This window comes from Eucalyptus grandis, chromosome 9, assembly GCF_016545825.1.
Source record: "Eucalyptus grandis isolate ANBG69807.140 chromosome 9, ASM1654582v1, whole genome shotgun sequence".
NCBI classification, from domain to species: Eukaryota; Viridiplantae; Streptophyta; class Magnoliopsida; order Myrtales; family Myrtaceae; genus Eucalyptus; species Eucalyptus grandis.
The window spans coordinates 11,302,131-11,329,304 of NC_052620.1; the positions used below are offsets into that span (position 1 = coordinate 11,302,131).

At 39.2% G+C, this 27,174-nt stretch overlaps 1 protein-coding gene and 1 long non-coding RNA gene across 3 annotated transcripts in view; one reads left to right on the top strand and one right to left on the bottom strand.

Annotated features, from left to right (window-relative positions):
• The window catches only part of LOC120288389 (probable LRR receptor-like serine/threonine-protein kinase At3g47570), a 90,533-nt gene that overhangs the window by 31,319 nt on the left and 32,040 nt on the right, over positions 1 to 27,174 (bottom strand). The gene's annotated exons all lie outside the window — the stretch shown is intronic.
• On the top strand, positions 6,425 to 12,450 carry LOC120288207. Of its 2 annotated transcripts, XR_005546523.1 has the most exons (4): positions 6,425 to 6,464; positions 10,997 to 11,134; positions 11,741 to 11,790; positions 11,884 to 12,450. It is a non-coding gene; the product is annotated as an uncharacterized LOC120288207 (long non-coding RNA). The 2 variants fall into 2 exon arrangements; XR_005546522.1 differs by having other exon boundaries at positions 11,741 to 12,450.

Consider the following 27,174-nt stretch of genomic DNA (forward strand, 5'->3'; position numbering starts at 1 on the left):
AAAAACCTCTTGTTTAGTTAGGGAAGCTAATTTAGCCTTAATTTCTTCATCCCACTTAGACCAATCTTGCCTTTGACGGTATTCAATAATAGATTATGGTTCACAATCATCATCCATAATTTTAAGAGCAATTGAGAATGTAAAAGCATCATCAATGATAATTTCATTTCGATCCTAAATCTCATTACAATATGTAATGAATTCTTAGCCCAGGGTTGGTGTTCTTTTTGTGAGTTTGCGTCTCTTCAAGGGAAATAAGTTCTTTGGGAGCAAGCACAACACTTTTTGGAGCAGATTCCTGATTCTTTCCCATTTGTTTTTGAGAAACAGTGTCTTTTGATCCTATTGGTCTACTAAACTTCAAGTGTGGGGAATTTTGGTCTATTTTAGCTTGTTCTTCAGGAACAACTATCCTAGTTGGAGCATTTGTAGCTGGAACATGAGACTTTGTTACCTTGGTAGCATCATTAAATGCATCAGGAAATCTATTGGTCATAGCCTATAAATGGATTATGCATTGCACCTTGTTTTTGCACTCAGGAGTTATTAGGTCTAATTAAGATAAAATTTTCCTATTCAAAGAGAAAACCTTAACTGGTTTCTGCTTTACAATCATGAAAGTTGTAGGTGTCCCAATTGATGGAAACATAATTTTATCGAAATGACAATTTACAAATTTGACAGTAAAAAGATCATTAGTAGTTGGTTTCAAGAACCTAATATAGACGGTGAATACATAAATGTCCAAACGGCGTTGGGGATCCATTTTTGTTCTTTTTGGCAATGCTACAGGCACCTGTACTGGACTAATTATTAGGTTCATAACCAAGAACCATTTGAATGGGAGATTGTAAAAGACTAGCAGTGGGACGCAATTTTATTAGGGCTGCCACATGCAAAACTGCATGATTCCATAATGTATCGTTGAGATTCGTTCTTAATAATAGAGTGTGGACAATGATGTAGATATGTTTAATTAAGGATTCTACTAATCCATTTTGAGTATGAACATATGCGATCAAATGCTCAACCTCGATTCCCAATGAAACACAATAGGTATCAAAACTTCTTATGTAAATTCACCAACATTATCCATCCTTATACTTTTAATTGGATAATCAGGAAATTGTGCCCAAAGCTTTATAATCTGTGCAAGTAAACATGCAAAGGTGACATTGTGCATAGATAATAGGCAAACATGGGACTATCTAAAGGATGCGTCCACTAGTACCATAAAATATCGAAACGGTCCACTTGGTGGTTGTATTGGTCCACAAATATCAACTTGAATTCTTTGCAAGAATAAAAGGGGATTCAAGATTACCTTTGTTATTGAAGGTTTGGTAATGAGTTTTCCTTGTGAATAAGCTTCACAATTATAATTTTTGGACAACAATACATTTGTATCCTTTAAAGGGTGCCATTTTGTATTCTGAATTATTCTATGTATCATCGAAGTGTCAAGGTGACCAAGGCGATCATGCCACAGTCCAAACTTATTAGGGTTTACCAATCTCTTGGATATGGTAACGTAGGTTTCAACGGTCTTAATCATGACACAATACAAACTCATAGAAGAAGTTTCTAGCTTCTCATGGATGGTCTTCAGGCCCATATTTATAAAAGAAAATGCTAATATATTCCTTATCTTACTTATAAATAGTCTCGATATGGTACTTATTACGGCATACATCTTTGAAGCTAAGTAGATTCCCTTTTGATCTACTGTGTAGAAACACATCATCAATATGCATGATGGTGCTATTTGGCAAAACAATTGTGGCATTCCCGAAACCATCAATAATCAGAACATGACATGATATTATATGGATATATGCCTTACACAATATCATACTTGAGAAAAAGTATCTTACTACGAAATATGGTATGTGTTGATGTATTATCAAGTAAACAAACATCTTCCATTTTCTTGGTATTTTCTATTTGCATTTATGTTGACAACTTCAGGTGTCAAGTATCATAAAATTTGCATTTTAATTATAAAGTCAAATAAAATTTCAAAATAATAAATATTATATAAGGTTCATAAACATTTCATTACATAACCATATTAAAGAACAATAAAAATGTAATGCATTTAAAGAAAAGCAACCAAAAAAGAAATTATTAGAATCATAAAATTCGAAGCTTAAGTTGTCATCCACCAGTTTGATGCCTCATCAAAATAATTAGAGGTTCTCAAAGAAATCAGAGATTTGCTACTTCAAGAGCAAGAGGAGTCCCACCAACATGGATATTGTTGGCCTCAACAGTGGTTATGGCAGTAGGATTAATTTCAATGGTGTGGGATTCACCACGCTTGCCCGTATTTTTTAAAGATAGCTGGAATAGATCAACAAAGTACTTTAGTGTACAACAAGTACGTGACCATGGCAAATTCTTTCATCGGTCACATTCTTTGGCTTCTTTTCTTTATCATGATTCAGGCCAAAGTTAGATTTCTTAGGGTAGTTAAATTTTCTGCCATCACTTCTAAGATTACGTTCTTGCCTGCGCTTATAGCCCTTAAGACGGCAAGTATTTTTCTCAGAATTAGCTTGTTCTTTAGGCAATGCTTTTGAGCTGATAGATCTAAGATCATGATTTTTGAGCAGCAATTCTTCAGTTTGCTCAATAGTGAGGAGCATAAAAATTAATTTAGAGTATGTGACAAATTGACGCTGTTGGTATTACTGTTGCAATACAATATTTGAAGGTGGAGAAAGTTTTCTCTAATAGTTCCACATCAGTGAGCTTGATACCGCATAACTCAAGCCGAAAAACAATATCAAATAAAGTGGAGTTATAGTCAGACACTAATTTAAAAATCTTGTAGTCCGAGATTTTGTCAGTCATATTATGCTTAAGGGAGGATAATAGTCTTGGTATGATCACACCTATTTTTCAACCTCTTCCACAAGGTTTGAGAGTCTCGAATGTATAAATATTGAGTTTGCAAGCTCTCATGAAAATGACGACAAATAAAAATAAATGCATTTGCTTTATCTTTTACATTTGAGGTTCTGTCTTCTATAATTACATTAGCGAGACCTTACCCTTGGAGGTGCATTTCCATGTCAAGACACTAAAATAGATAATTATTTCCACTCACTTATAGGATGTGGAATTTGGTTTTTACAATATTTGTCATAATTCTTGCAAAAATGAATCCTTAAATTAATTAAAAAGATTTCCAAATATCCATTGCCACTTCAGGAGCAGAATGATACTTTTAGATGTGAAATTGGTTTCAGGCCAAGAAAAAACAATGAAGAATTGATAGGAGAAGATGAAGAATAAGTTGATTAATAAAAACAAAGAGAACACTTACCTTGCAAAGATTATTTACTCAGTTGGTAGATCTTCGTGCTAATAACGTGTTGTAAAATATTGCGTTACAAATATATAATAGAGATAATGGAGAAATATTAAGTAGAGAAAGCAAATAAACACAAAAAATAGTAGAAAAAGCCAAACACCAGAGATCGTAGAAAAAGCCAAAGAAGAAATTTTATTTTCACTATTTCATTTTCCTCTTCTTCACTCTATCACTACTATGACAAAAACTAAGTTTCTATTCACAAGAAAAAACAATGATGCACTTATCATTAATATCAATATATTGAATAATACATATATCGGATAGGAAGATGTACTTAAAATGAGGATACAAATGTACTATAATAGGTATATTAGATATGATGAATATAATGAATATTCATTCATGTATTTCATAATATTTTTTTAATTTAATCTTATTTTTACTTATATATTTCAATCCAATTCTATCTTATAATACAAATTCAATATATATAATATAAATATATTTATATTTATTACATATTTTAGGTATGTTAGTACAGTTTGCTATTTAATAAAATTTTATTAGAGAATAATGGAAGGGGAAAAAAAGAAATAATTTATAAAAAGAAGAAAAATAAAATAAAAGGCAAATAAAAATAAAATAGGTAGTCGCGAGAGATTTTTTCCATCTCTATTTATGAACTTTTAGGTTCGTTTACATGATATATTGTTTATACCAAATAATGTATACGATATTGTATGAATATATCCGATTTTATTATTGCGATTATCAAACAATAAATAGGATATGGTCAAATCCATAAGATGCTGACAGTCCTCAACAATGGACTGGACTACCCATGGGCTTTCGACTTGGCCCGAGATAAGGAAAGTTGTAGATAAGCAATCACTTTCCATCCTCAATTGCAGATTAGGGGTGAGCGGTTCCCGATTCCCGTTCGGTTTCGCACTGGAACACCGTAAACTACCTCAGTACGGGTTCCTCATTTTTTTGGAACACAGGAACCTACCCTGTCATAGGTTAGGGATCGGTTCAATTCCAACAGGTTCTTTTTTTTCATTTTCAATTTAAAAAAATGAAAATGAACGCAGCAATAATAAACAATCTTATACCTCTTAATCCTCACTCTTTTTTTGAGCTTATCCTTCAAATCATGATTAACACAGAAAAATAGCTTGAACTCACCATAACGGGTCTGACACCTTGACAATCCTTCAAGGAGCAGTACTCCAAAACTGTAAATGTCTAATTTTTGTGTGGGTTTCCGAGTTTTCATGACTTCGGGAGCCCAATAACTTGCACTTCTAGTTCTAGGAGGCACTGTAGGAGTGTAGATTAGAGGAGTCAGGCCAAACTCTGAGACGCAACCTTCAAGGTTTGTTGCCATAAACCTTTCGCCTCTCGCCAAATGGATGTGAGCAATGCCTTTAACCACTCCTAGAGAAATCTTCACCCGTGATGCCTAGTCCAATGGTTGTCTCCCACCTTCTGCAAATTATTATCAGAAGGTAACTGTCAACAATGCAGTGAATATGAGACAACCTACACTTCTTTCGACAAACCTTCCCCATGTATCCCACCTCACATTGTCGTGGTCGGGATAATCATCCGCGTATGACAAGTCTCCAACATACAATAGAGTCTGTCCTTTCTGCGGATTATGCTCATAATGGGCGAAAAGTCTGACCAAGATCCCCTGCAATGGTCATTGGCATGCTGAGCACAGAAAGAAGTAGAACCGTGGATGCATGTAAATTATCGGCAGAACTAAATTTACTGCGACTTACTAATGAAAATGATTATCAAAACTAAATGATTCTGCAAAGACTCATAGTACATACACAGGAATGAGCTTTTGAAGCTACTTTGAGTCATTGACTATCTATGCATGACAATATGATTTACTTTACCTATGAGACCGAAAGTATATGGAACATTAGGGCCAACCTCTAGAAGAGTAATGAACCATAACTGTTGAACCGTGTGTCCAATTCCAACCTCATAATAGTATTTAGTGTTGTACTTGCAAGTAAACGGAATAAACATCAACTACATTCTTGTGACATCCGAAATTCGATCCTATTTCGATAAAATGAAATGTGCATTTCGTCGACGTGCCACATGGTCCATTTTTACGGCTGATCACTTTGAGGTTAGCTAACCAATTGGGTGAAACCGTTAAGGGATATAATAGGGTTAAAATCCCTAAAAGCTACCTAATTGGTTGGATTGGGTAAAATCGCGTCAGGTCGATTTTAATCATGAAATTTAATTTGGTTTTGGGAATCGAATATTCGGACGTGTCATGATTCATTTTAGGGACCGTGCCGTCATCGTCATCGATTTATTCTTAGAGTCCAGAAATTTGAAAAGAAATTATCGGAGGAAAAATCGAAGACCAAAGAAAATGAAAAGGGAAAGGGAAAGAGAAAAGAAAATAAGATAATGTTATTATTTTAATTCTTTTTCTCTCTCCCTCTTCTCTCTTTCCTCTCTCTCTCTTCTCTCTCCTCTCCCCTCCCCTTCGTGCGGACACCCCTTCCCCACGCCTACTCTCTCTTCTTTTTCTTTTTTTGACCAGTCAAACCCCCTTATCTCTTCCTTCTCTCTCTCTTCTCTCTCTTCTCCCCACCCCACGTGACCGAACCCACCTCCCTCTTTCTTCTTCTCCTTTTCTTCTTCGTGGAACCAGCGAACTGAAGGAGAAGCTGAGGTGAAGACAGTAGCTCGCCGAGACAGCAGCCAGCCGCCGTCGCCGCCCACGCACCGCCGCAGCTCGCCGCCAGGCCGTCGCCCCGCCGTCCGCGCTTCGCCCCGCGTCCATCCCCTCGCGCCCAGTCCTCCCCGTGCGATTTCAGCTGCTGTCCAGCTCGGTTCTGCTCCGACCAGCCACCTCCGGCCACCGCCTAGCCCCGCCGGACTTCCCCCGGCGTCCCCCTCGCCCTCCGCCGGCCTCCCCTTGCCGCCCTAGCCGCCGGACGAGCTTCGTCCAGCCAAGAACAGTGGCTGGAAAAATGGGTTTCCAGCACTGTTCAAGGCCGATTTGGGCCGTTTCCCGGCCCCGAACCTGAGCCGTGCTTTGGGAACAATCGTTCCTCACGTCGCCGCCGTCGGATTGATCCGATTTGCGGGCGATTTGGTGAGTAATCTCACTAATCTTGGATTAGTTGGCTAATTATGCTTAAGGTTGGTTTAGATTTAATTAATTATGTTTAGGTTGTTAGATTAGAATAAATTAGCAATTATTAGTCAATTGTGATGCGATTTAGATAAATTGATTGAGCAATTAGCAAGTAGACGTGGTCTACTAATTATTGGAAGTGCCTCGGGATTTTTCCCGACCCTTAGTGGGCTCCAATTAGGCTTTTCGGGCCTAAGTGGATTTTTTTAGTATTTAAATATTAATTTTCGGAATTAAATTAAATAATTATTTATTTTCCGAAAATTCAACTGAATATTGGAACCGGAATATTGTGCTGATGACCGTGGTGAAGTCCGTTTATTTAATCAGGCTTTATTTTGAGCTAAATTGAATTTTTAATATTAATTATTTAATTTTCGAAATTTATTATTTAATTAATTATTTTTCAGAAATTAAGATGTTGATGGCCGACGACCGAAATCTCGTGCTGATCGTCGTGGCACAGTCCGTTTATTTATTTGAGCTCCACGTTGTATGGAATTGAATAAATTGTGATATTTTAGGGATTTACCATAAATTGATTGGAATCGATTGAGATTGAATTATCGATTGGTGAATGGCCAAGTATGTTTATTCAGCATTTATAATGCTTTGCTGAGTTAATTTAATTATTTGATTGAGTATTGATTGGTGAATGGCCAAGTATGTTTATTCAGCATTTATAATGCTTTGTTGAGTTGATTTAATTATTTGATTGAGAAATTGTTGGGCATTGGTTGTCGGTATTGAAAGAAGATTGGTAACCACTTGAAAGAGGACACGTGGACTCGGTGAATTGGAATGTCACCTAGAAAATGCACGTGAGTTCAGTGGTTGAATATGTCACCTTGGCGAAAAGGTCGCCTGAGAGAATGCACGTGGCTCGGAGACTCGGTATGTCGTCCTGGAGAATGCACGTGGCTCGGTGACAGAGTTTGGCTCGGTGAATTGATGCATCACTTTGGTGAGATAGCACCTAAGAGAATGCACTTGGGCCCAAGCATCTAAAAGGGCACGTGGGCTCGGTGAATTGATGCATCACTTTGGTGAGATAGCACCTAAGAGAATGCACGTGGGCCGGGCATCGTAAAAAGGGCACGTGGGCTCGGTGAATTGATGCATCACTTTGGTGAGATAGCACCTAAGAGAATGCACGTGGGCCCAGGGCATCTAAAAGGGCACGTGGGCTCGGTGACTTGATGTATCACTTTCGCGAAAGGTCGCGCGAGAGAATGCACGTGGGCGAGGTTCGAGGCACGTGGACTCGGAGACTTGGAATGTCGTCCTAGAGAATGCACGTGGCCTCGCTTTTAGATACTCCTCCGTGGAGAGTGATTTGTTTGACATCTAATCGACTAGGTCGATGCTTTGATTGATGTTGTGAATTGATTGACTGAATGGAAATGACCGTGAGTGGTCATATAATCGACTAGGTCGATTTGATCGATGCTTCAATCGGTGATATGATTGCTTGGGTACCTATTATGAAATGTATTGACTTGCAGGTGGGATCGAGGCCAAGGTAAGTCCCTCGCCCCGTACGTGTTTAGGCAGCCTTTAGTATATTGGTTTACTAATCGGGCTTAGTGGGGTAGAACTCTGGCGAGACGTAGTCTCATCCCGGTTTGGGAAAACCATTTCGGGACCTCGCTGAAGAGCTGAGAAGGAGGAATCCGAGAAGGAGGACTCGGAGGCGAATCTTAAGGAGAAAGATTTTTTGGAGGAAGAAAGCAATCCTGAGAGGGACCTTGAGTACGGCCCAGTTCGTCTAAGTCTCTGTCTTCTTTTGAGACCTCCATTTTGATGTGAATAGTTTTGAAGTGGTTTGTGTTTTGTATAAAAGTTTGGTTATAAATTTCAATATGAAAAATATGACCCCGCTTTTCTATCCTATCATTTTATTGTCTAGGGATTTTAATCGCTTCAGCATGTGCTTAATAAAAGAAAGGGTCGGCGATACATTGTCGCAGGATATCGCATTATAAAATCGACCAAGGTAGAAGGATGTGTGCGTGCCCGAGGATCGGGGCGTGACATTTACCAAATTTTGCAGACCAGGCACCAAAAAATTAATATTTCTGGAGGAATTTAGAAATTTACCATCAAGTTTTTGAGGGTGCAATGGTGGATGTAGCCACAAGTATAATTGTAGAACTTATAATGATTAACTTTGCCCTTTGACTTTTTCTTGTGCTGTTTTTCACTCGAGAACGCACTTGCTTGGACCCAAGTTCATCGGAGTCACCCATGACACAATCACTCCTTTTCCCACACGATCTCATTGGGTAATATGTACCTAAAGACTCATGCCAAAATCAAAACCAAATCAAAAACCACAACGAATAGAACAAAATTAACAACAGTGACCTTTAACATTAATTCACATCGAATCCGAAACCGAATTAATGCGACTCTAGCTCATCCTAGTGTGTCTACACATAGATGTCAACCATTTCACAAGTCACAAATGAACATAAGGAAAAGCTTGTGCTATACTGAAAGAAAAAGCAAGAAGACAAGCTTAGTTGAGACCTGTTGAGGGGCATTATGGCCAGGAGGCACTCGGAAAACATCGCTATTTAGAGGCATGTCCACAGTTTTCTCTACTTTACGGACAAAAGTGCTGGTCTTCCCTCCATTGCACAAATTAGCCCCATTTAAAACCAGAACAAGAACAGCCCCAACAATAGCCACTAAACAGCAAGATGAAGATCCCAGAACAGCCATCTTGGTCTTATTTTGGGATGCGGAAGAACCTACGTGACACAACCCCACAAATTCCCTTCCCTCACTATGTATGTACTTGGATTAGGGCACACAAGCATGACACTCACATCTCGAAATCGACCAAATAAACGGCTAAAATGTTAGATTAGATCTATGAGTTAAGAGCGAAACAACAAGAGATTAGACTGCGATTGAAGCTCGAGGAGGCGAGTTTCTTCGATGTTGAGGGCAGCGAGTGGTATCAAGGGATATCGGGCGGTGTCGAGGGGGTCAAGCGAGCATCGAGGGGGCCGTGCGGCGTCAAGGGGCCGAGCGGCGTTGAGGGGGCGTCGAGGGGTCGAGAGGCGTCGAGCGGCGTCATGGGTGTTGAGGGGGCCAAGCGGGTGTCGAGGGGGCCAAGCAGGCGTCGAGGGGCCGAGAAGCATCAAGGGCGCGCGACGGCACGACGGCTCGTCGGGCTCAACGGCGAGATGGCTCGTCGGACGAGCGGTGGGTGGTGGTGGTTCGGTGGCCAAGAGGTGGTGGTGAGTAGGGCATGGGGCGGCGATGTGGTGGTGGGTGAAGCGAAGCCAACAAGAGGAAGGAAGAAGAAGAAGAAGAAGAGGAGAAGAAGAAGGGGGTTCGGTAGAAAGTGGGGGAAAGAGGAGTGAGAGAGAGAAGAAAAGAAAAAGGTTGGGGGGGGAGGAAGTGACATGAGGAGGAAAAAAGAGAAAAGAAAGAGAGAGAGAGAGAGAAAAGAAAAGGGAAGGGAAAAACGGCGAAAGGGGGAAATCACGTTGGGAAGTGAGGGGCTAGGGTTTTTTTTAAAAAAATTTTTGACGGGTTCGGTTCCGGTTCCCAAAAAAAGGGAACCGGAATCGGAACTGGTCTCTTTAGAACCGGGAACCGAACTGGACCCTCCAGTTCAGTTCTCCGATTCCTAGTTCTACCCGAGAACCATGCTCACCCCTACTGCAGATTGCTATTTTTCCTCCACAGATCAGTTCCACCCTATCTTCAATGGGAGGGCCAAGCCTTCTCTCACTGCTAGGGTTTCAGGTACAAGGGCTGTCGGAACATGGATTTTCTTGTTGAAGCCGTCCACGAGAGCTCGTGAGCATCTCTACACACCCTAATTATTGAACCCACTCAAGAGTGAATGTTGTGCACTGAGGCAGCAAAGAACTTTTCATTAATCGCATGCATAATTGCTTTGACCAATCACCTTGTGTCAAGTGTTCATGAGTGTTTCTTATCTTCTTACAAATACTAACACTCTCATTATTCGCATGGATAATTGCTTTGACATTGTTGAGTTTTACTTCTGATGGTGGCCACACCAACAAATGCCACATCCATTGCAATGATACTTGTTGTAACATATTATCGCATAAGCTATCAGGAAATTAATGCGAAATTATAAGAGAAATAAACGAGAAACAATAAAAGACTCAAAGATTTATGTGGTTCGGTACTGAGTGTCGGTACCTACATTCACAGAGAGAGCCGACATTAAATAATTCACTAATAATTAGGAAATCTAAGTTTATAATTGTTTACACGCTTGAATGTTCCCTACATCTAGATTAAACCCAAGTCTAAAGTGTTTGTAAATAAACAACTCAAACGGATATAATACTTACAGCACAAATCCACAGTGTGTATAGCTCCTGTTCACGGCCAAGCAAAGAGCGCCGCACTCTCTGATTCTTCCTTTTGTCCTTCGTGTGGGGTTACCTAGGAAATCACGGTGTGACCATTGGACTCTCTTTCTTCTCGTGCAGCTACACTTTGCTAAAGGAACCCACTCCACGCTCTTCAAAGAAAGAAGCCACTAGCGGCCATTCACACAATGAGGAACCCAATTTGTCTTGCAGTGGCAGAGGACTCCTTTCCTCTCATTCTTCCAACCTTCGGCAAAGGTGAGTCCAACTCTTCAATTTTATTGTGCTGTCAAACTTGGATATTTATTCAATTGGGTTGTGTTGCGTAAATGGTTCAGACTCGAGACATAATTTAATGATACCGTTTGGACGACTGCAGAAAAATAAAGTAAGACGTGAGATCCATATAATCATACTGACTTTCGCTATGGATATGACACCTAACACTTTTGACAATCAAAATAATGCAAATAAGAAATTTCATTTTTAACATGATGTCCCATTGTTAAGCATTTTTATGCTTTTTGTTTACATTGATATTATCTAGGGCATAAGAGAACAGTATGCTAGGTTATGGAAAGCACGTCCGTGGGTAAAAAATTGAAGAATCACATTCATCATGTTCACCGAAAAACTCAATCCACATGGTGACTTTCATTTATGATACAAAGGAAGTCTGATGCAATTAACTAGTGAATCAACTTCTAGAGAATATCAATGGCAACCTTCTGCAACATATTTGTCACATAAAAATGGAAAACTGCACGTATCGCAATATAAGCGCACACATTTCAAAGTTATCATTAGGTCAGAATGCAATCTCATATGAAGATAACTCATGACGCTAGTGCCCAAAATCTACAGGCAGCTGAAGCAGTGCCTCCATTTGGTTGATGATCATTCTCTAATGTATGGTAAGTAAAACTTCAATTGCAATCTATCAACTAAGCTTACTCTAAAGTATCTCATAGATATCTAGTGCCTTCTTCTTGTCATGACAAGGGAAGTCATCAAGCATTCTTAAGTCAATGAGGGGCACAAGGAATCAACTTCGCGTCATCATGACAGTGATGGCCATGAAAGATCTTATCTCAACAGGGGGCTCTAATGCGGCACCAGTAATGAGGACACCTGCAGCAGCAGCAACTTTGATATCAACTGAAAGTTGACAGGAATTAAGCTGGAACTGATATTGCTCAGGAATGAGCTACGACACTACTCGTCCTACAAGCACTATCTCTCTAGCAACTCAATAACATTAGCATCTTCTTGGGTTTTTTCGACAGGCATCTGTTCCCCACTCATCTGCTAAAGGACTGCCAGCTCATTGTCTGTCTGACTTCTTTATATAAGACATGTTGAAAGTTTCCCGCATCAAACTGATGAAACCCTCGTTGTTCAATGGCTAGGTCACCCATTTTAGTTTGACTCTGCTAAGACTACCAACGACCTAGAAGCTAGCATTGAGGAACTCCAGGGCATCCCGCAGTGGATTGGGTGTCATGATCACTTGAGTCCCTGAAGTCTGGAACAAACTATATTGGACGCGACCATGATTGAGCCAATTACAGAATATGGTGAAAGATTGTCAGAACAAAACTTGTCCATCATCAGAAACTGCTAATAACTCGTCTTCTTCTTCCTCCTCTCCTCTCTCTCTCTCTCTCTCTCTCTCTCTCTCTCGTGCCATGTGCCATGGTCCACAAAGATTCCCGAATTCTACTCTGAAACCAAAATTACTATGTCTGCGTCATGCATTCATCTTAAATATGGCCAAAAACCAACCATTTTGGCAAAGATTTCTCGTAGCATCCATTTCTACGGAACAATTCATAAGTTCCAACTTATTACATCGAGTAATCCAGCACAATCGATGTTCTATCAAATCAAGATAAATTTTGGTCATAACTTGCTTCAATGAGTCAAGAGTGAAGTCATCAATGCTATAGGCCAAGCTATCGATTAAGGGGTTGTTGATTCTTCCTTACGGATCAAGTATCAAGTTACTGATTAACCAGGATAGTTGCCGTCTCAAAAACATATTAATGAGAGGCTATTTTGAGCAATTTCCTTTTATATTTGATGATCTTCCAAGATGATTACTTTCTTGTCAAGGCTGGTGAACGAATTTAAAATCGTAGTTTTTTAAGTCTTGTGTGCGTTATAGGTTTTGAAAATCAAAGTTCTAGTTTCCATGTGTTTTAATGCATTTTCTAATTTTTAGGACTTATAGTATTTTCTAGTTCCAATGTCTTTAATGTTTGGGTAGTTCCCACATCTTTAATGCTTAGCCTATTCCCTATGTATTAGTTCCTCTATAAATAGAGGATAATTCTCAAATGTAACACGGAGTTGATGAATATATAAGCATTCATCTATTTGAGTGAATATTATTCGATTGTTTATTCAACGTCGTTGGTGGTGAATCAAACAGTACTTTATCATTCACTGGTGGAGCAATCCTTTATGGTTCGGTGGTGAGTTGCCATTATTTGAATTCTTTATCCTTTTGCTGGTGGCTTGTGCCTTTATGCTTTGGTGGTCAATCTTCATATTCCATGCCATCTCAATACAACTCATCCATACACTTATCCCAGCAAATCCCCATTTATGGAATCACTGGTCCCACGTACGTATGCCCCTGCCACCTCTGAAACAATTCGGACATATATCTCCCACATTCAATCAATCATTAAAATTCTCAAAGAAGTGTTCATTACGCCAGTACTGAAGCAATGTGTGCTTGGCAAGTGCCCAACTTGTTGGCCCCAAGGGTAGTTCTCCAGTGAAGGGTACGCTCAATTTCCTCGATGCAATATTTAGTTCAAGACAAGCAAGCTATTATTAATACGTCTGGGTCGTCTCTCTCAAGTATTTGGTCTTGAAAGAGCAAGAAGCTTTGTCTGGATTGATATATAGATAGAGTAGCATGATTTGATATGCGGCGGATAGGTCCATAAAACTAATGGGTAAGAGAACTCATTTCGCCATGAAACGAATTAAGGCGAGAATCTCACTAGAGGATGCCTTCGTATATTTGCTAGGGGAGCAAAACAATAGAACGAGAGCCCGAAAACCAAACAGCAAGAAATTTAGCAATATATTAGAAAGTTGTTAATGCAGTCCATTGTCCCATGTTGCTTAACAAAAATCCAAAGCTCTCTCATCACTTCACTCTCTCTCTCTCTCTCTGGACTCATCGCATTGCTCACCTCCCCTGCTAGTCACCAGGTCGCCAACACGACCAGAATTAACTGAGTGACCATTATATAGCGACTAGCAAGTGAGCGAGGAGTGGAAGATGATGAAGACTGATAATTTTATAAGAGTTATTTTGCCAAAGTGAACAAAATTGGTATAAATTTGACCCCATAGAATGTGCAGATGACACGAACAGTGTTTCTCCGAGGCGAGAGCTAGTCCTTGATTTGTCGATGCTGGTGCGCCTTCCACCAAGCAGTTTAGTCCTTGATTTGAAGGAAAAGTTCATGGTGAGGCTATCATTGAAATTTGGTTCTATCGCATTTAGTCGTTGATACGGCAGTTTCTAGTCCATCCTTGCGATATCTTAGCAATTCCAGTAGCCTTTTACACCGGAAAAATTACTAAAAAAGTCATAAATCTATTGCAATTGTGCCAATTTAGTCATAAACTTTTTTTGGCTAATTGAGACCTAAACCTTTTGGAATTATACCGCGAGAATTGGCAAGGTAGATTGTAGCTCTCTTGTCAACCATATAACCGCAAGGGTGCAATCATGGACTCAACGCTTCCTATCGTTCGCGGGCTGACTACAGCTTATAAGGTCTGTCATTCACTCAATACAAGCCTATTGAGCTAGTGTTTTTATGCTACCTAGAGTTGTGTTGGACCGCATCGAACAAATTCTAAGACAGTTTCTCTGGAGAGGCTCGGGCCTTGGAAGAGGAGGTGCAAAAGTTTCCTAGGAAGATGTATGCCTTCCAAAAGAAGGGGAGGACTTGGCATACATAAGCTGTGTGATTGTAACACGGCAGCCATGCTTAAACACAATTGGATCATTTTTACCGACAATGAATCCTTGTGGTGTAAGTGGATTCACTCTACATATTTGAAAAGGAAAAATTTCTGGATTGCTAACAAGCCAACCGTTTGTTCTTGGGCCTGGAAGAAGATACTTCATCTTAGGAGAGATTTCCGCCAGTCCTTCCAATGGAGTATCAGGGAGGGCCGCTCTATGTCTCTTCGGTTCGATCATTGGCATCCTCGAGGCCCCCTTAATTTATTGTTCTCAGACACTTTCATCTACCAGTCGGGTATATCTAGGTAGGCTTCGGTTGAGGATCTTTTCTCTGTAGCGGGCCAGGCGATCAAGGCCATTTTGGAGTCGTGGGAGTTTCCCCTCCCCGTTCTTTCTCAAAACCCGCACCGATTCTGTTGGACTGAGAGCTCCTCAGGCACCTTCTTAGTAGCATCTGCATGGGAAACCATTCGGCCAAAGAGAACCTTAGTCCCATGGTTCTCGTTGATTTGGTGCAACTCGCTCACACCGCGGTATCAATTCAACCTGTGGCTCATTGTTAAGAACCGGCTTCCTACCCGGGTTCTTTTACTTGCCTATGGTAGAATTGAGGACGTCTTCTATGCCTTTTGCAATTCTAGGCTGGATTCTATTGATCATTTATTTTTTGGATGTCGCATTACTGCGGTCTTGCGTCTTTTTGGGTTGCTAGATGCAACATTCCTTGGCGGAACAGGTCTTGGCCGGACAACCTCCAGTGGGCTTTGAAGTTTCTCTCAGGCAATGAATTTTATCAATGCATTGCTCGTTTCTCTTTTGGAGCCCTTTGCCATGTGATCTGGAAAACGTAGAATAGTATTGTTTTTGAGAACCAAGCTTTGGTTATACCGGCCTTGAAGAACCACCTCATCAAAGTCGTCAAGGACAAAGCCTTGACTTTCAGTAATGTTGTGGACACTTCAAGAAATAGGAGGATACAATGCAGTTAGGGAATTGACCCATCCATTTTCTCTCCTTTGATGTCGGATATTTCCCTGTAATTTTGGGCTTGTTGATGTTGTTGCTGCTTTCCCCGTTTCTTATGGAAGACATGTAGCTTTTAGGGTGTCGGGTCCTCCCTTGGGTTTCATTTGAGGGTTGCCGCTGTTTGGTCTTTCTCTCTTTTCTTTTCTCGGCACCCTTCCACTTGGTTTGACTTGTTTGTCTTCTTAAGTGCAAGTTTTTTTGGTGCCTTTTTGGTGCCGAGTCTTTTGTTGTATAACTTTCTTGGTTTAAAGTCAATATATATCTTACCTTTACCAAAAAAAAAAAAAAAAACCTTTTGTAATTGTACAAGTTTAGTTCTTCCGAGCAAAATTGGATGGTTGGCAGCGACGTGGCCGCCGGCGATAATTTTTTAATAATATTTTATTTTTGAATTATTTTTGAATTTTTTAATCTTTTTTTCCTTTTTCTCCTCCCTTCTCCTCCCTCCTTCTCCCTCCTCCTTCCATTAGCTCTAGCGACCGGCCAAAGGGGAAGGCTGGCCTATCCTCGAACTGAGGTAGCCGGGCGAGCTCGCCCAACCACTAGCGAGGTGAGCCCCCATCGGATTTGGTGAGGGCTCACCTCCTCGTCACTAGGGGAGAACTCCCATTACCTAGCCATTGGCGAGGCAAGCTCACCCGGTCGCCTCAGTTCGGCGGCGCGCCCTCCCTCGGGTTAGTCCCGAAGCCAAAGAAAAAGGAGGCGGGGAGGAGGAGGAGGAGGGAGGAAAAAAAAAAGAGAGAGAAGAAAAAGGAAAAAAAAAATAAACTAATAAAATAATTCCAAAAAAAATATTATTTAAAAAATTGTCGCCAACACTAGTTGGCGGCCATGTTAGTATCGATTGGTCAATTTTGGCAGAAAGTACTAAATTGACACAATTGCGAAATGTTTAGGACTCAATTAACAAAAAAAAAAAAGTTTATAAATGAATTGGTACAATTGTAATAGGTTTAGGACATTTTTGGTAATTATTTCCTTTTACACCAGTAGCAGGTGTATGACTCATTAGTCTTGCTTGTCGTGTTTATTCTACAAGAACATTGTATAGAATTTTTCGCTACCATTCTCTGTGCAGTCACACCACCCTGCTTATCAAGTTTGAAAGAGAACAAAAAGGCAAGGTAGAGTAATTGACCAAACATAATGGGTTTTGGTGGGAATTTTGTTGATGCTCTAGTGTTTGTTCTCCTTAGACATCCTTGTCATCATCTATAGCTTTGAACAACAAAATGAAAAGGGAAATTTTCAAATAAAGACATGAAGTAAAGATTTTTTCTTAAGAAAAGGTCTAAAGTGAACGTTGTCTTTGAAGTGGCCAATTTAGTCTCAAATAAAGACCCAATTTTATGGGCTGGCCAAATCTTATTTTAGGCCAGGGGCATTTTCGTCCAATTACAATTTTTTTTCCTTTCTTCTTTCTCTTCTTCTTTTCTTTTGGTTCTTTTATTGTTGACACCTAAATTTTGCAAAAAAAATGGGTTAATTTTAACCCAAAAAAATAAAAATAAAATTGCAACATATAGTTTTAGGAGCATCTATTTTATTTTATTCCATTTTTGCATTGGACTGACGGTGAGCGTTGATACGACGTGAGATTTTCACATATTCAGGTAATATACACCAAGGGATAGATTTTTGGGGAGAAAGGAAATTTTCGGATGGAATATTTCAAAAATACAAAAGAGAATATTGCGCGGGGTGCATATATTTCAATGATATATTCAGGGGGATTACACACAAGCAAAATTGGAAATAAAATATTCCACCAAAATCTGATTCCCTCTCCTATATAAGGTGTTGTGTGCGTACGACAATGGGCGGGAGACAAAAATTCGAGACAAAAATTCGTGCAAAAGGGAGAGAAAGGGGCAAGAGAATTCGTGCAGAGAGAGCGTGAAAAGGAGAGTAAAAAATAATTTCTCTCTCTTCTCCATACAAGTCAAAAAGAAGTCTTTTCTTTTCTCTAACAAATTGCAGAGAAGAAAGAGACTAGCAGCGACAAAGTACAGAGGGAGAGAGTGAATGTGAGAAAAAAGAAAAGGAAGAAAGAAAACGAGTCTTCTTCTCCAACAAGGCCGTCCCCCACGACTGCACCCATCATTGATGCCCATGCGCCGGACTCCTCCCTTTCATCGGCAACTAGCACCCGTCACACCTCAGCCCGCGCTGCCTTTGCCGTCGACCTCGCAGTGCCCCTCGTTGTTGCAGCCGTCACACCACCACCACAGCAACCCCTTCCCGTCGTCGCCTGCTAGTCGTCACCACCCGCCAGCTGACGCCGGAGCTCCGACGCCAGTCACCCCCTGTCCCAGCAGCCACAGCCCAACGCCGGCCAAATTGTCGGTCGCCATGCAATGATCTTTTTTTTTTTTTTTAAAAGAGAAAAAAAGAAAGTCAAGGTAGATTTTTATATTTTTTAAGTTCTGTTATTAATGTACAAATTGGAACATTGGAAGGTGATTTTCGTTTTATGAATATTCTAGGCTTTATCTGCGGGATTTTGCTCAAAATTACTATAATTTATAAATTTGATCCGTAAGATGTCGGATCATTTTTTTAATTATATTAATTTTTTGGGCATTTTGATAGTATTTTAACTTATTAAATCATTATAATTATTAATTTGATCCGTAAGATTTCGGATCAAATTTTTAATTATTTTGAGTTTTCTTATATGTTGTGATATTTAGGGTTAAAATAATCATTAATTTAACTGTGAGATAATGGATTATTTTTTCAATCATTTTAATCATTTATTTGATGAATATCTTCATTAGTTTAGTTATAATTTTTATTTGATAATTGCTTGTCTTGAAAAAACACTAAAAGAATAAAAAAAATCAAAAATCAAATCTTGCAGCGGAGTGTGTTGGTTTAGTAAATTAGGATTGTATTTTTTAGGATTGCACTTTTAGATAATTTTTGGAATAGATTAGGATTGATTATTATATATATATATATATATATATATATATATATATATATATATATATATATATATATATAGACTCTTAAATAATATTTGCACATTTTGATAATCTCTTTTTCTTGAAAAAATAGTTTTCTAAGATAGGATAGGGTTTAAGTCAATTTAACCCCTAAAACATATTAGAAAATTATTCTTTTTTAGATAGTTTAATTAGTTTTTAATTACAAATTTTAATTTAAAAAACAAAAATATTAGGTGCATGTCAATTGTTTGATGTAAACTGTTGTTCATGCCTTGCATTTACACTACACTATTGCACACACAACCTGCTATCGGACTTGGACTGCGATAGGATTTTTAGGATGGTGTTGAGAATGATACTTCCTCGAAAGCGAGATTGCTATATAGAGATTGACCTTCTCTTCCTCGAAAGTTTTTCATGGTGTCGAATGTGTTTGTCCATATCCGCGAGATTGTGTGACTATTGGGCATTCCATTTGACTAGGCCGGAGTTAATAGGACGACACGTTGAATGAGAGATTGCGACAATCAGATCATCCTCTTAGCTCAACTTCGTTAAGCCATCTAGATAGAAATCGAACCTCACATTTCATGTGCTTGTCTATGTGGTTGCCGTCGATTTTTCTTGGTGAAGTAAGTCTTCTATTAATATACCATGCAATTTACTTATTTTGTTATATTTTTGGTCCGTCCATGATAATCTAGGTCAATCTTTGATTTAATTCCTTTGTCAATCAGAAATTAAATGAGGAAACTGCCACGCAATGAATCATTTGGAAAATAACAAAAACTTTGGAGAATTTATTTTCAATTCATGTCTAGGAAATTTGGTCTTGCTAAGGTGTCTATTTTTCTAGCTCTTTTAGGAAATTCCCTTCTTGTACGATTTTTTCATGAATAAATAAAAAAAATGAAAAATCGATTAGATCATTGTCATGGATTGACTCTCTATTTACACCCCATGCTTACATATTTTCATTCATTTGAATTAGGTGATAACGGATCCTCCACGTCCGCCCATTATTACACGATCAAGAGCTAAAATGGTTGACCAAACTGAAATGTGTGATCATATCTTCATAATGGAAGACCAACTCCAACAGTTGCTCACCTCTATGCAACTTATGACAGCTCAAATCCAATCCCTCCAAGCGAATCCGATTCCTGCACCTGCTCTCCCCAAGATAGTAGTTCCGAAGCAGGCAAACAAGGCCCAAATGGGTGATGACAACATGCCCGAGCTGGAAAATGACCCACTGTTGGTCACTGCCGAAAAGGCTAAGCTTGACAACGTCCCTAAGACGGAGCAAGGTGAATGCTTCACAAAGCTTGAAGAGAAAGTGAAGCAATTACAAGAGTCGCAGAGTTCACTCCCATTTGACTTGTTAGTTTATGAGAAGATCAAGATGCCAAAAAAGTTTAAAATGTTGGAGATCGAGAAATAAGATGGCACTTCTTGCCCAAAGGCTCATTTGTAGATGTACCATATACGCATGGCCCAACATATCAAGAATGAACCCCTCATGATCCAATCATTCCATGTAAGTTTGACCGGACTCGCACTAAACTGGTACGTGATGAAGAATGTCAATCTTCTCGACACCTAGAATGAAGTGGCTGACGCATTTCTCAAGCAGTATAAGTTCAATATGGACATTGCATCTTCCCAAAAAGATCTTGAGAGGATGGAGAAGAAGAGGAGCGAATCATTTAAGGAGTATGCCATGAGATGGCGAAATCTGGCAGCTCAAATCACTCTTGAGCCTATTGATAAAGAATTGATGAAGTTGTTCATCAAGACTCTTTCGTTTGAGTTCCGTAACTAGATGGCTAGCACATACGTCGAAAACTTCAACCAACTTGTTCCCGTGGGAGAACAAATTGAGATGGGGATAAGAGAATGGTGGTTTACTAAGCCATCTAACAAGAGATTTTATACCAAGAAGGAGAAGGACCTTGAAGCTGAGATTAATGTGACCTATTCTCAACCGAAACGTGATACATCCAATCGCACTCCAACTATTAATATTTCTACTGAGCAACAAAATGGAGGACATCAGCTCTCTAGTCGACGACATAATGTTAGAAGATAGTTCACACCTCTTCTTGGACCCCTATCCAAAGTTTTGCCTATCCTCCAAAAGAAGGAATTACTCTCTATAAGTCGAAGCGACCAAATCCTGAGCATTATCTTGCATATAATCCCTCCGAGAAGTGTGACTATCACATGGGAGAGGTTGGTCACACCACTAATGATGGCTATGTTTTGAAGCATAGGGTCTAAGACCTCTTAGACAAAAAGGCGTTCTCTTTCAGCAGTAATTAGAAAAATCTTCTGCCCAACCATGACGGAGGCGCAAATGCTGTCACTGAGTGAAGAAGCTCTGATCTTCACACTCCTCTACGAAGGGGTCTTTTTTTTTTTTTTTTTTTTTATGCTTTCTAGGATTTCAAGATTTTTTAGGATTTCCTGCTTTTTGAAGTTTCAATTATTGCTTTCATCTCTAGGGTTTGCTTGTTTGCATTTTCCATTCAAATAATGTAATTCATTTGATTATATTCAATGAAATTACAAGTTTATTTCCAATTTTGAGGGCATGATGGGGTATACTAAACCAGCTTGGTGACGATATCCAACAATGAAAATAAAATATCATCCATGGAGAAATTTTGAGGGCTGGTGTCAAGCCCCAATCCTTCGAGCGCGTGCCCATCCCTCGATGGTCGATTAAATAGCGACGTCTCAGGACGCGTCACCAACCCATTCATTTTAATGCGCATGTGGAAGCAAATAATTAATCCCCAAATGACAACAAGATGGGATAGAAAAGTAGGGCCACAATTTTTCAAACCACAAATCACACATTTATACATATCAAACCTAGTCATATGCAATACTAGCCGATATATATAAGGTCTACAAAAGGGGGGGGGGTAGAGGGCTACAGATCCTCTAAGCATTCGAGTCTTCAACTGAATACTCTGATGACCCTGGATCCAACAAGTCCGAGTCCACCACTGAACCACTTAGAAGGTCGGCTGTACCCTTTCCAAAAGCAACCTCCATCACCGACATAGGGACCTCATATTCCGGCATGGGACCCTCTCTCTGTTCATTCCACTCATGACGATATCATGACTTGTATTGATGGGGTATCTTGTGAGGTAAACCCACATCGACCCAAACCACGGACCTCATGAGTTCATAGACCCATCCTTTTGGGTTCCCATGAAGCGGAATATAAATTACTTGCTCGGTGACCTTCTTTAGCTGACCAAAATGCTCTGGAGGAGCTACCATCTTAGGACCTATAAATGATATCCCACAACGGGGTGAGACGATGTTTCAACAAGTTCGCCCCCTAAACTCCAACTGGGAAGGAAATACGCCCCAATGACTGCCTAAACACAAGCACAAGTCAAAGGACTTACCTTTGCCTCAGTTCCTTCCTACAAGTCAGTACGATTTATAAAATCATCGAATCATTTCTATTCAGATCAACATCGATCAGATCAGATTGAGCCATTGATCAATCGATCCAATCGATTTTATGTCATCAAGACCATCTCTCGGTCAACCCACTCAATACTATCTATAAAGTCCGATCACATTAAGGACTACTAACCCTAAGCTGAAGATAGATAGTATAGCTCATCGAAGCTGGTATAGTATACCGCTCACTCTAAGCTGATATATTAAGGCCCTCAGGTTGATATAGTATACTGATCATGCTCACTCTAAGCTGATAAATAGTATAGCTCACTCTAAGCTGATAAAGTATATTGCTTACTCTAAGCTGATATATCAAGGCCCTCAGGCTGATATAGTATATTGACAATGCTCACCAAAAGTTGCTAAGGTATGCTGCTCCTACTAAGCTAATATATCAAAGCCCTTAGGCTGATATAGTATACCTATGATGCTCACTCTAAGCTGATAAATAGTATACTGCTCACACTAAGCTGACATATCAAGGCTCGTAGGCTGATATAGTATAATGTTCTCACCAATTGAGAATTTCACCATTTTTATAATTCCTGATAAAAATAATCGTATGTGGGTACACGGTCGGCCTTAGCCAAAATACAATATTTTCCCTTTTGAAAATTCCACTAATTCCAATAGTTCATAAACACATTTTTGGCATTGTAAACTGACGCCCGATATGTTCTAATTAAATACCGAAATTATTAAATTTTAGGATAAATACCCCAAAATTACAATTCACACTTAATTTGCACAAACCGGCACTCAATAAAATAAACCAATCATACCATTGCAATCGGCACGATATTTCGGTCACTGGCTATCCCGATCTAATTTTCGAAATATAATAATTAATTAAATAATTACCAAAATTAATTAATAAATACCAATAAATGCAACTTAGGCTAGAAAAGCCTAATTAAATACCGAAACGAGCCCGGAAAAATTCTGAACCTAACCTAATAAATACTACAGCTTATCTAGTCTCTAACTACTCTAACCACCTAACATGCAATAACGATTAATTAAATTGCTAATCCGTTATAATTAACCACATAATCCATACTTAACCTAAACTAATCAACCCTTAAGCATAATTAACTCCATAAGCAGAGATTAGTGAGTAAACTCACTGGTTTTGAATTTTGATGAGTTCACGAGGACAACAAATCGGAGATGATTGATAAACTCTGAAGTGGCGCTGCAATACAAGGTCCGGAAGGGCTTGGAAATGGGCCTTGAAACTTCAAGACCCTTGTTGGGTTTCGGTTCTAGATGGTGGGCGAGGATGAGGCTAAGCGGCTGGTTGGGGCCGAAACAGCGAGGAACGGGCAACAGTTGTAGCAGCGGGACTTCCGGTGGCTAGACGGCGACGTATGGCGATGGTGGAGGCTCCGACGATGGCTTGGTGGACGGTGAGTAGTTGCTAGACGGCGCAGGATGCAAGATAGCGTGCAGGCGCGAGCGAGTAGCGGTTGGCAGACGAGCGGGCTCGGGTGGCACAAGGCGATGGCTCCGATGAACGGACGGGTGTGCGATAGAGGAGGGGGCTGCTTTGCTCAGTTTTATGGTTTTTGGAGGCTTTAAGCTTGCTGGAAATAGAGGGTCAACCGAATGGAGAAGAAGGGGGGGACAACAAGTCAAGAGAGTCCCTCCAATGCTTCAATCCTACCCCGTTGTCCCCTTGAAATGGTCCCACCATGGCTAGCTGGCTTCCTTAGCAATTTTCCAGCCCTCAAAGCTTCCCTTAGAAGCTAATGAGATGGTCCAAAGGTTGAGGACATGGGGGGCTACGAATTTGCATTTGGTTTCTCCCAATTTCACTTCAATTCCCACTTGAATTAAATCAATTTGGTTCCCATAAATTCCATCGATGTGTCCTCAATCAAATTGACATTTTTCCTCACTTATAGAACCAACTTGCATCCCAAAAACGCCATAAAAAACGGTCCCTTGAATTTTTTGGACAAAAACAGCCCTATATTGACTTTTTGCCAAAAATCTCGGTTTGTAGAAAAATCCCTAGAGGATGAGTCGACGTTCCTAAAATGACTCGTGACATGACAGAATTTTCAATTTCTGAAATCGGATTCAAATTCGCGATTAATTTCAATCTAGCGCGATTTTAGCGTGACTTAGCATACCGGGTAGCTTTTATAAATTTTTGGTGCAATTGACTCGTGATCAATTTGTTTCGAGTCACAATGTACATCTTCGACACATTGGTTACTCTCGAGGTTTCAAATATGGACACAAGGTACCAAAACGACAGAAGAAATCAGTCTAGTACCGATCAACGAGAATTTTGCAATTTGGTGGAATCACCCACGTTTAGTTACACATCTTTATCTAACCGACCTATCTTTGATCTCTAATCGATCTTTACTGTGCCGTAATGATCTCTGTAGATAAGCATGGTCAAGTAGTCGCTTCCCGGTCAAATTCTCAAGTCTATTGCATTAAAATCCCTTAGGCTGCGTTTGGTCGTTTGGATTTCTAAATGGGATAAGATTGGATATGATAGGATAAGAAATCCATGGATTTCTTCATATCCCATCAACTGTTTGGTGAACTACGGATTTAAAGTCGGATATCCTCATATCCTATCCAATCTACTGTTTAGTGAACTACGGATTTAAAGTCAGATATCCTTATATTTTATCCAATCTATCATTTGGTGAACTATTGATTTAAATTCGGATATTTTAAAAACAATGACATTAGGCAAGTACAAATTTGCAGGTTTAATATTCACAAAATCATCCAAAACAATATATCTATTTCAAATTAACAGATTCTCATTGAATTTAATGATAACACATCATAATAATCTTTTCCATTCCTTTGAAATAATCTTTTGGATACCCCCTTCAACATCAAACGTTTTTAGAATAACCTCAATTTCAATATATTTACTTTGAAACATGAATTATTTTCTCTCTTACAAGTTTTTCGTCTGTTTCCATTTTGTTACGGGTCCAATACCAAATCAAACAAATGCCCAATTAGAACAAAGCATAAAGTCCAAAGTTCATTCGTTTTTTTTCCCAGCTATCACAAGGATGCAATGATAGTTAATTACGTTAATGAACGATCTCTAAACAATTCGCAATTTATAAAGTACATTACATTTGTTGAGTATTGGCCAACTGCATTTTGACCAAAGTAAACTCATGTTCACGTCCATCTGAAGTAGTAGATGCAAACTAGCTTGACTTAAGGCTTCTTTTAAGTTCATGGCTAGGTTTTTTGCCAAAGAGACAGAGAAACTATTTATGAAAATAAAAGATAGAGGCAAAGAATATTATAGAGAATGGTTTTCTTGGCAATGAACATAGAGATAAAGTTTCAAGCCATATCCACCTCTTTTCAAGTCATGGCTACAACCGAAAGGTCCAAAAAGATAACATTAAAGCTTATAACTAGCCCCAAAAACCCTTTAAAAAAAAAGAAGAAAAAAAGAAAAGTATGGAGAGAAAACATATATCCTACAAACTCAGAAACAACTCAATATAACTAAAATCATAAACACCAAAAATAAGAGTCTAAGACAGATGTCCAATCATCACTCATTCTCTTCTCTCATCTCTTGGAGAATTAATTCCACAAATGCTTTCCTATCATCTCCTTGAAATTGCAAAAATAGATGAATATTCTCAGGATTCTTCACAATTTTTCTACATAATTTTATTCTATCCATAGTACCTAAAGACATTTGAAGAAGCTCCCCATTGATTTTTCGTTTGTCATTATCCAAATCCTTGGCATGTCCATGCGGCTAGCGATCATCTCTATTCTCTCATTAGCTTTTTCCAAGAATGAGCCAAAAGTTCCTACTATCTCAACCAACCCAGCAGCCCATTTGTCACTTGCTTTAGCCCTTTTTCTTCTTGAAGAATCAGAAACATTTTGTGCCTGAGAAGATGATAGTGGCGGTGAGTTGTGACTTACACCGTTGGTTGCCACATTATCATGATTTTCACCTTCCTCATGATCTACAACCGCATGAGCTTCTGAAGGGTCTTCACTGAGATTTCCTTTGGCACGGTCTTTTCCAAATATGGTTGCTAGGAGGGAAGGACTTTCCTCTCAAAGAAGCAACTCTTGGATAGGTCTACAAAGAAAATTATATTATTTTGTTAAAAATAAAACAATTGATAAAGAAGAAAAATGAGAAGAAGTGATACAAACCTTGCAATATTTTTGCCAACTATCCTCATAATGTATATCAACACAATGTTTTTCATGGTCCCATCCAAAGCCACTTTGATTCCTCAAGTCATATATCTGATTATACAACTTTTTCAAGCTTTTCATTTTCGATTCTATGTGAGGATTACCCTTGATGCCAGAACAATGGAACTTTTCTTCAAACCACTTCTCTAACATAATGATGTAACCACTCTTGAAGCCATTATTGGCTTTCCTCGTGTAACTAATTCTTCAAGACCATCTAGAAGTGTATTTTCTTCATCTATTGTCCATATACGTCGGTCTCTCTTTGTTCCCCTTCCTTGAGTTTGACTGAAATCGCTACCTTCCATTCTTAAACATCTCATTGCAATTTCAGAAAATTTAATGATGGAAGATAACCTGGTAGAGAAAATTTAATGATAGAGATAGAGAAACAGAAAACTAACTTAGCATATATGTCGATTGAACCACTATCCAATAACACAATCAGCTCATAGAAAAGAGCTGAGTTGCGAATGTAACCTGCAATTAAGAAGAATAATATTAAGCATTGTCAGCACTAATACAATCCAATTGTTCACGATTTGCAAAATTACATGATCCAGGTAAGACACACCATATAGCCACCACCTTATAGA